Genomic DNA, 11,621 nt, shown 5'->3' with positions numbered 1-11,621 from the left:
ATGAGCCTGCTTCTTCCTCTCCCACTCCCCCTGCTTGTGTTCCCTCTCTCGCTGGCTGTCTCTATCTCTGTTGAATAAAGAAATTAAAAAATCTTAAAAAAAACTATAAAAAAATAAATAAATAGATAAATGACCCAATTAAAAATAGTCAAAGATACTAAGAAAAAAAAAAAAGTCAAAGGACCTAATAGACATTCCCCCCAAAGAAGCCATACAAGTTGCCAATTGGTATCTGAAAAGATGCTCAACTTCACTAATCATCAGGGATATGAGAATCAGAACTATAGGATATCACCTCACACCTGTCAGGATTTCTACTATCAAAAAGACAAGCGCTAACTAGAGTTGGTGAGGATGTAGAGAAAAGGAAATCCATGAACAGTGTCGGTGGAAATGTATATTGCCACAGCCATTATGAGAAACGGTATGGAGTTTTCTAAAAACAATTAAAAACAGAATCCCATATGATCCAGCAATCCCACTTATGGCTATATATTCAAATAAAACAAAATAATTATCTTAAAGAGGTATCTGTACTCCTATGTTCATTGTAGCATTATTCATCATATCCAAGGTATGGACACAATCTAAGTGTCCATCGATGAATAAAGAAAGAAAATGTTGTAGATATATATAATGAAATATTATTCAGCCTTGAAAAAGACAGAAATCCTGCCATTTGCAAAAATATGGATGGACTTGCAGGGCATTATGCTAAGTGAAATAAACTAGGCAGAGAAAGACAAATACTGTATGGTATTGCTTATATGTGGAAACTTAAAAAAAAAAAAGTGGAACTCATAGAAACAGACTAGAATTGTGGTTGCCAAGGGCTGGGAGGTGGGCAAAATGGGAAGAGGTTGATCAAAGGGAGCAAACTTCCAGTTATAAGATGAATAATTTCTGGGGATCTAATGTACAACCTGATGTCTATACTTAATATTAGGTTTTGTGTGTTTGAAATTTGCTAAGAAAGATTATAAGCACTCTCACCAAAAACAAAACTAAACAAAACAAAACAAGTAACCATGTAAGGCAATGGCTATGTTCATTAACTTGGTTATGGGAACCATTCCACAAAGTGTACATATATCAAATCATCATGTTATACACTTTAAATATATGATAATTTTATGTATCCAAAAAGTTAAAAGAAACAATGTCAACAACAACAATGAAAAAGGAGGTGAAAAATACAGAATGTATAGAGAAATAGCAGAGGATTCTAAAGAGATGTACATGGCTATAGTAGAATGTGGCTCATTGCTGTTGTAAGGGAATAGAAATTTTGTGCCAATCTAAGACATAAGTAATAAGTCTATTTGAGGATCTCACTTAAATTTGGGAGAGGGGATTTTTAAATCTGTTTCGTTCATTTAAACAAATCAAGATTCTCATTATTATTAAAAACTGTAGTTTAGCTGTTGAAAGGATAGATGCCTCTTGGGAAGTATAATTAGTTTTAATTTAGAATAACTGGTATGATTAATCTTTGATTGAGTTTTCTCTATTTTACATTAATTTTTGAAATGGGAATGGCTGATTACCCACATTTTCTAAACAGTATGTGTAGCTAATAACTCTTCTCCCATCATTTTCTTCAAATCATTGCATGTCACAGTTAAGAATTCATGGAGTAGAAAACACGACAGATCCAGATATAAATCTTTCTCTTATATCATTGTTGTCTTGTGTGTGCCAATGACGGCAGGTAATTGGATCTTTTTTCTGTTTGATATAAAGTAATATTGATTTGTTTCTTTATTTCATTATTCTAATTCCAGACTCTCGCTATTGATTAGCATCAACAGAATCTTAGGATGTAGAAAGAAAAAAGACAAACAAACAACAACAAGAAAAGTTGAATACGAATAAATGTCCATCCTAAGTTTACTGATGGGAAAATTACTAAAAACAAAACAAAGCAATGCAACAACAGCAACAAGAAAAATAGCTAACATCTGAACATTTACAATATGTCTGGTACTATGCTAAGAACTTTCCATTTAATAATTAAGGCATTTTATAAACCAGGTTTTACGTATTGTTATAATTCACATATCAGGATGTGGAGAATCAGAATATGTCACTGACCTAACACCTCACAGTTTAAAAGTTACAAAAGCAAGCCTGAATCCAGAGGAGTATAAACTCTTAAAAACAACACACTCATTCTTTCATGTTATGAGATCTAGATTGAAAAAAACAAACAACACCACATTATCCTCAACACAAGCCCCAGCCTACACACCTGCAAACTGATTATGGATATTTCTAACACCAGAAGATTTTTGTCACAAAGAAGCATTCTCTGATAAGGACGATTTTCTCTTTTCACAAGATGTGGTACAGCTAATGATGAAAAGCCAGTTTAAATATAGAGTAATTTTAAACTTCTGGAGTTATACCTGAAATACTGCTTTCAGCAGGATTTTATCTCAGGGATCTTAAGTAACTTAACCACTCTGAAGTCTATTTTTTCATCTGTAAAATGGGGATAATAACATTGCATTTCTCATTGTTGTGAAGACCCAGTGAGAAAATGCATGAGAAATGATTCATAAAGTGACCAGCACGTAGTACACCCTCAAAAAATATAACTCTTCTTTCCATCATCATCATCATCGTCATCACCACTATCAATTTCATCATTTAGAATTGTGTAAACACATATTTTCAGGAAGATAGCATTATGTATGTTTGTTACCAAAGTGAGCTAATTATTAACATGTTTCTCATTCCCAAGCTAGCTTGAATGCACAGTGTGACTCAGAGATTTTTCTTGTTCTAAATAAATAGCAAAATGGAAGATATAAATTCAATATAGTTATTCAGTTCTTAAGTATAATTTTGAATACAAGACAGATAATGAAAGTCACCAAAGATAATAAACTATTCTGAGGAGTTTCTTATTTTTGGAGGGAGGAAAATGAATACTATAATATTTTTAGATTTATAGCCTTATTGGTCAAATTAGAGTGACTTTATAGTGATTTTTACACCTCTTCATCAAGCTCATTATATTGGTTGAGATCATGTTACAAAAAGATTGAATCAGTAAAATAAAAAGTGTTCTTAGGAAAAGTTTCCACAAGCCATCTGTACTGTATTTGGTATGTTAATTATACAACACATTCATAAACGCAGAAACCAGTGGCCAACCTTCATCCAGTTGATGGTTCCCAAATATGAAAACTTTCAAAATTATTCAAATATTATTTTTAATTTTTGTCCATGATTGATCTGAACCACTGAAAGCAGTGATATATGTGAGTAGAATGTATGTGAGGTTGTGCATAACTGTATTTATATATATTATAATATATAAAATACTTATGAATATATAAAACTATTTTACATGGATATATACTACATAGTATGTGTATTATATATGTATACATATATATGCATAAGTATGTATATTTATGTAAATATATAGAATAAAACTCTCCCTCGTATATCTGTATGTCTATATTATTGCAAATATAATTGGATTGTGATTTTATTTATTTATTTATTTTGTATTATGACTTTTACTGTTTTGTATTAGAATGTGACCTCGTGATATGTATTGGATTGGATGACTTCAAGCCATGCATTTCATACGCCAAGCACATGAGGGCATATGGCACTAAGCAATGGCAATCTTTTGTAGCAAGTTCTTTGACTAGGGAGGCTTCAGGAGCTTAAAGGTTAAAATTAAATATTGAAAATAGAGATTATTCCTTCACATAGAAAATAGCAGTCCAAATTTTAAAAAATCTATTACGTTGATTAAAACTTATGGGTATTTAGCATCACTTGTATTGGATAGATGGAAAGCATTGTCAAAACTCTAATCTATACATATCCTGTGTACTTTTAGATTGGTGTAGGTTAGTACTAGACAGAAATCGTATGCCTTCCTGACATGTTTAACTGAAGACAAGAAAACAGCAGCATTCAGTTGTTGGGTTCACATTAAAGGTAGAAGAATTAATGAATATAATTTAAAGATTAACTTGAATTCTATCATTTCATGTTGTCCAGTGTCAGAAATTTGGGCTGCAATAAAAGTTAAATAAATATTTGGTGAATCAAAAACAATTAAATAGAATTAACTTGAATAAAATTATCTGGTACTTGATTTTATAAATTTAAAGATATGACATTCACTTCTTAAAAATGCAAATAAAAGATATCCAAGTTACAAAATGTAAATTTGTGCAAACATGTTGGACAACTGTTAGTAGTTTTTACATTCAAATATTTAAAACATGAAGAGAGTAGTACACATACACATGTGAGTCCTGTGCACTACGTTTGATATTACATAGGCGTATGGAGAAACTAGATTAATTATGAATTAGATGACTGAAATGTCACTTTCTCCAAAGGTGAAAATACGGATTATATTGCTATAGGTTGTTTTTAATCCTTTGTCAAAAGTGTTTAAGTCACTTAGTCTCTGCACCTTCCCTGAAAACAAATGAAATGGACTTTCGTCAGTTGTAACTTCTATATCCAGTAATTTCCACGTCTTAGAAAGAAAATTAGAATGAGAGACTTGGAAGAGATAAGATCCTCATCCCCCACTGAGATATATCTTTCCCGTAGAGAGGTTTTAGTATGTTTCTGTAAATTTTAACAGTTCCTCTAATTCAAATGGCTTTGTCTGATGAGGGAGAAAGATACTTAGTTGCAGTCTGATCCAAAAAGGGCCAATAGGTTCTGTTGCATTTGCCAACACTGATCTAGTGATTGAAACTCTGTATCTCTGTGTTCAAAAGGAGTTTAAAACTCCATTCTGGCCGAGTGTGAACAAGTTTGAGTTGATCAGTGGTGTTAGCGAAGGGCAGCTGTGGGAGGAAATAGCAGGAGTGTACAGAGCAGACAAGATTTGCTTTTTTGGATATAGACTGCTCAGAGCACCTAAGCGTACTTTTCTCAAATAGGATAGACCCCTAAGTCAAAGAAGGTTATAGAAATGATCATCTTTTTATACTATTAATGATGTATCTTGACCGATGTAGATGCTGTGTACATAATACTTAAGAAACCTAGGAATGAGGTTTTAATTCAATCCTTTAATAACTATGTGCCTTAGGCTGACTTATTTAAACAATTTAGTCATTATAGTAACTTACTGCTGTGGTGGTTATGAGAATTAATAATAAAATATATGAAACATGATTAGCACAATAGCTAACATAATAAAGCCTCAATGAATGTTAGTAATTATTATTTCTACTATATTGATTATATATCAATAATTTGTGTGTGGAAGATAATTACACTGACCATTCTCTTAAATATATATTGACTCATTTATTTGATTAACATTATATATGTTCATGAAAACAACATATATTTTTCATAAGTTAAAAAAATAATATTTAGTATAATGTCATTGCCTCTAAAGAGTATCAGAAAAAGCTGTTATCTTTTTCATGATTTATATTAAATTCAGTGTTATCAAATGGGAATAAATAGTATTCCACATGTTTTATTGTTAAAAATAGTGCATTGTGATAGATGACCTAACAAGTACCTAAATTTGCTAAAATTATTAAAAGTATAATTTCAAGAAGTTGCTACCGTTCAACGTCTATTGTATATCTTCAGTTAGCAAGATGCTATGACTGAAATAGGCACAGTGTCAGAAAAGTTTACAAATGATCAACTTTTTTAAAAATTGCAATACTTTTTGAATAAAGCCTAGATACAATTATATAATTATGCACTCAAGACTACTCAGTATTTTTCAAAAGCTTTATCTCTCTATTTTTTAGTGTTTGGGGAGGTAGAGACATTGATTGTAAAAGCACTGAAAGCTAATTGATATTAAATCTTTATTCCACTATTTTTCTTTAAAGCTAAGTATTGGCAAGGATGTGGGGAAAAGGAAATCCTTGTACACTGTGGGTACACTGTTGTAAATTGGTACAGCCATTATGAAAAACAGTATAGAGACCAATCAAAAAACTAGAAATAGAAGTATTGTATGATCCCCAAATCCTTCTTTTGGATATATTCCCAAAGGAAATAACATCACTACCTCAAAGAGATATCGGCACTCCCATCTTCATTGCAGCATTATTCACAATACCCAAGATATGGAAACAATCTGTGATGGATGAATGAATAAAGAAAATGTGATATATAGATATATATGAATATTTTCACATGTGATATGAAATATGATATGAAATATGAATATATATGGATATTTTCAGCCTTAAAAAAAAGATGATCCTTACAAATGGCCAACAGACACATGAAAAAATGCTCAACATCACTCATCATCAGAGAAATACAAAGCAAAACCATAGTGAGATACCACCTCACAACTGTCAGAATGGCTAAAGTTAAGGTGGGTGGGGGATTGGTTAGATTGATAATGGGCATTGAGGAGGGTACTTGTTGTGATGAGTACTGGGTATATGTAAGTGATGAATTACTAAATTCTACTCCTGAAACCAATACTACACTACATGTTAACTAACTTAAATTTAAATTAAAAAAGAAAAGAAGAAAATTTTGGAGTTGGATCGTGGCTCTAGCTGTTTCTAAATGTGTGGCCTTGGGGAAGTCGTCTCACTTCTAACTTCTTGTATTGCTTTTGTCAGGTTTTGTTATGAAGGTTAAACTAATATTATCAAATGAGTTGGGTAGAGTTCCCCTTTTTTTTTTTTTCTATTATCTGGGTTTGTGTACGAGGTTTGCCTCAAGTGATGAAGAAAAAAAAGTTCCATAAAGTGATGGGAAAAAAAGATGATCTTGCCATTTGCAACAACATGGATAAACCTGGGAGAAATTATGTTTAGTGAAGTAAGCCAGACACAGAAACAAAACAAACAAAATGAAGAAAAAACCCCTACATTATCTCACTCATATGTGGAATCTAGAAAAAGTCAAATATATAGAAGCAGAAAGAATGGTGATTACCAGAGTAGACAGGTGCAGAGAAAATGTTGGTCAAATGGAACAAAGTTGCAGTTATGTAGGATAAATTAGCCTAGAGATACAAGGTACGTATGCTAGCTATAGTGAATAATTCTGTGCTGAATACTGGAAATTTGCAGAGAGTAGATTTCATGTATTCTCATCACACACAAAAAGTGGTAACTATGTGAGAAGAAGATATGTTGATTAGCTTGACTGTGGTAATCATTTCACTACGTATATGTATATCAAATCATCATGTTGCACATCTCAACTATATACAATGTTTATTTAAAAAACAAACAAATTTGATTCCCTAAGAACAGCATGGTTTGAGACAAAAATATGAATTTACATTCAAATCTAGGCATGGCTAGTTACTAACCCTATAATACTAGGTAAAACAATTTGTTTTCTTCTCCAATTACCTTACGTGTAATAGGATAGAACAGTATTTAGTTTGTAGGGCAACTGTGAGGACTAAAAAAAAGGGGGTGTATACATACAGCCTGACTCCTATTAAGCATTCATTACTCATGAGAATCCTTCATGCTTGTCCTTGTATAAATACTCTAATAATTGAATTAGGAGTCCCTTTCTCTCATCATACATGAGGGGAAGATATAGTGAACTATTCAATTACCAGTTTTATATGTCCTAAAGTTATCTTTTAAAAGGTCAATCAGATTGCACTAATGTTTGGGCTAATCCTGCCAAAAACCTTGCAAAGTCTTCTTAAAATACAGATAAAATATTTTACTGTTGCTGACATAGCTCAATATATTCATCCTCCTACCATTTCTTCAAAGCCATCATATTTTGCATCCTCTGTGTGGCAGACAGACATTGGGTGTCTGTCCCCCATGAGCTCCACCTCCCCACTATCCTTGAGTGTTGGCAGGATGGGTGACTTCCTTCTAGCCAATAGAAAATTACAAATATGTTATACTAAATAAGGATCCATTGTGCTAAAGTCTTTTTATCCTTGGTGGTTTAGAAGGAAGCTGCAGTAAATCTTATGGCTGCAAGAAAATGAATTCTGCCAACAGTCTGAGTGAGCTTGTTCATAGGCTCTTCCCTATTTGAGCCCTCAGATGAGAACTCAGCCATAGACAAAACAATTATTTCAGTCTTACAAATGACTCAGATGAGCATTTCTCCCAATTCACGAAAACTATGTTATATAATATTTTCGTATATTAGGTTGATGGTAATTTGTTCTGTGACCCACAGAATTAAAACAACTTGTTCACCAGCAAAACTTCCTAGCTTTCTGTGCCTTAACACACCAAACCAGTGTGCTCATCATGCTTTTTAACCCAACGACACTAAGCCCTGCTATTCTCAAATCTGCTAAGTCATTCTCTATTCATAATATTCTATCTTTTTTCATTGTGCTGATATATTTGAAATTAATTTACTTTAAAACTTATTTATTAACTGCCCTCTCCCAGGAGATTGTAATCTCTGTGTTTATAACAAATTATGTTGTACATCTAGAAACTTCCATTGAGCCAGGGAAAGGGGGAACTTAAGTTTTACCTTTCTCAGAGTGCAGTTTATGTCTACACGATCTCAACCAACTGGCTCATACATCTCCCTAACATAATTGAACTTTTGGTTAAACATTTTCCAGCAAAATTATTTGCTTTATAATGTCCATAAGGAACAAATTACTGTGTATTAAGGCAAAATAAAATTGATATCAATTAGTAGGGCATCTATTTGTAAAAATTACAACACTCTTAAAGAAAATTATATTTTAAATCTAAAAGATCACCAAATGCAGAGCTGCAGAGAGACTTCATTATTTATTTTTTTAAATAAAAAATTCCTAATGATCACATTTCTGGAACATAAGTCTGTAAATGATTTTTTTCAAAGATCATGATGCCTAAACTCTATACTACATACCAATATAAAATATAGATTATCTTCAAAAACCCCTGTTTTGCACTCAAATCTTGGTAAACCTGCTTCATTCATTTTGGGGTAATTTCTGAACTCTTTTACTTATAGAAAGAAAAACAGGCATATTCATTCACAAACAGCAAACCGTGTAATCATAGCATGCTGTTTTTACAAAGATACACCTAGAATCTGGGGCTGAAATGAAAAGGAATTTCTTTTAAGATTCAGTTAAGATGTTTAAAAACTTTGTAATAGATGAAATAAAACATGTTCAGGAAACAAAGTGACCACCTTAAATAACAACTTATTAAGTGTGGAGCTAATGAGATTGAGTCTGAGATATCTCTCAGATAAAATCTAGAATATTGTAAATACCCCGTGACTAGGAATACATGATGAGAATGTAAAGCAATGTGAAGGAAAACTAAAGAATTCAATATTCTGAAGCGAGACAATAAATATGAGAAATACAAGTTCTTAGGACATAGGAGAAGTTCAATACACAGTTGTTAAATAAATGATTCTCTATCGAACTGTTGGAGAAGGTCGTCCAGAGGTTGTGACGGCTGGGTGACCTGAGAGCTGGACCAGAAAAATCAAGGCTCCTCACCCCTCCCCTGTCCTTGGAATGTACGTTCTGCTCACTGTTCCCATAGTGGGAACCATTGTTAAGGATGAAACCTTGAGAGAGCAATGTGTTGTTGAGACCAGTGGGGTGGTATATATGAATAAGCCCTGTTAGGGGGTGTCTCTATATAAACTTTTGAGATCCTGGCTGGCTGGTGCAGATATCTACTCTTCTGTAGCCATCCAAGAGAAGCCTCATGTCTAAGTTCTCTTTGTTTATTAAATCTGCCACCCACCAATCTCGAGTGGTCTGCCTCTTTCTTTGGTCTCTTTGCCTTCCCTGTATGGAGGCCACTTACAGATTTCATACGGAAAGCTCCCAAGGTTGCAAACCAACAAGAACTAAGTCCATTAATTTATTCAAATTTTAAACCTTTCAAGCCACATATAAATATTAGGAATTGATAAAATATTTAATAAATGTTTAATGAAATTATCAGTAGTTTAATTTCCCATGTAGTTTTTTTTAATAAAGATTTTATTTACTTATTTGAGAGAGCGAGTGAGCAAGAGAGAGCATGAGTGGGGAGAGGGGCAAAGGGAGAGGGAGGAGCAGACTTCCCACTGAGCAGGGAGCCCAATGTGGTGCTTGATCCCAGGACCCCAGGATCATGATCTGAGCTGAAGGCAAATGCTTAACTGACTGAGCCACCCAGGCACACCCCCATGTAGTCTTCTAAGAGATACGAAGCACAGGCACTGGGAAGTTGGGATAAATATCCGGATTCATTAGTTAGGTAAGAGTATCACCATAAAATAATATGTTTGGTAATGTATCAAATTCCTGTGCTTTTGGTGAATGGGATTCAAGTCTAGTCATCTTTGATTCATCATCATTAACGGTATTCTTGATCTACACACACACACACACACACACACACACACACTATGGTAAAATGAATAAAATCAGTACAAATCTGGTAAGAAACAACTGTGCTTGCCCATAGAAGAATTTCATAGTCCAGCGGAACTATCTACCAGTTTACTGAAAGCAGTACAATTCTGAAGGGAGATCAAGTTTTGTTTAGAGAGGAGACAAACACAGAGTTAAATTGAATTCCTTACAAATAAAGCTATTTTAAGTCAATGCAAGATTAACTTTTACCTTCCTTCAAGTTAAATGGAACATTTCTAGAGCATTAAAACTGTACATTCCAAATATTTTTAATTCTGTTCTTTAGAATAGTTTCCATACCTATCTTGCCAAAAATACAAGATGTTCCTTTTGATAGTGTGTTCATTTTATCTTCACCAACTTTAAAATATGATCATTGTAAAGAAAATGAAATTTGAGGATTAGCAAATGGACACTATGTCGTGTTATATTGTAAAATGTTGGTATACATTTGTTTCAATGTATTTGACACAAATATTAAAAGTGTTTGATATAATTATATATAATATGTATGTATAACTACGTGTATATACATACTACATAATATATGTTGAGAGCATGACTTTGAATTCAGCTCTTGTCTCTGCTGACTTTTATTGTGAGGAAGTTAATTTGCCTTATTAACCCTCAATCCCTTCATCTTTAAAATACAGAAACTAATCCATCCCAGAGGTTGTCATAAGGATTAAATGGCGTAACGTATTAAATGATTGGCAAAATAAATGCTACATATTGATATTATTAGTCCCATGTCATCCTGTTACCTGCGTATAGCTAAAACATTGCTTTTGTTTTAAAATCGTGAACATTGAAATAGAACACATTATATAAAATTAAAGTAAAAATTTTTATTTCACTTAATTTCAAGTGCCATATGTTGCGCTGCTTACCTTTAAAAAAATAAGCTCCTAGGACAAGAAATGCATGCCACAAATTTAACTCTGTGTCAGTGCTACACAACTGTAAATACAGCCACATTTTCCCTCTGAAGAGTAGCACCATTTTCCCAGGGGCAGAAAGCCTCTCCCTTACCTGCCAAACACTACTTCTCTGCCCCCATTATTCCTCTAACTTCTAAAGATAAGTTTGTAGACTCTGAGTTATTATGTGCTTCTCTTCTCCAAGCTCCAACACACGCTTGCCCGAGGAGGTTGGCAAACCTTGGTTAATATTAATGAAACAGTTGGGACCTAAGCAGCCCAGAGAACAAACTTTGTCTTCATAGGCTACACTACATCTCCTCATTAAACATGGGGAACATTCC

The sequence above is a fragment of the Ailuropoda melanoleuca genome, chromosome 19 (genome assembly GCF_002007445.2).
Source record: "Ailuropoda melanoleuca isolate Jingjing chromosome 19, ASM200744v2, whole genome shotgun sequence".
Taxonomy (NCBI): domain Eukaryota; kingdom Metazoa; phylum Chordata; class Mammalia; order Carnivora; family Ursidae; genus Ailuropoda; species Ailuropoda melanoleuca.
Note: the sequence above shows the minus strand (reverse complement) of the source record.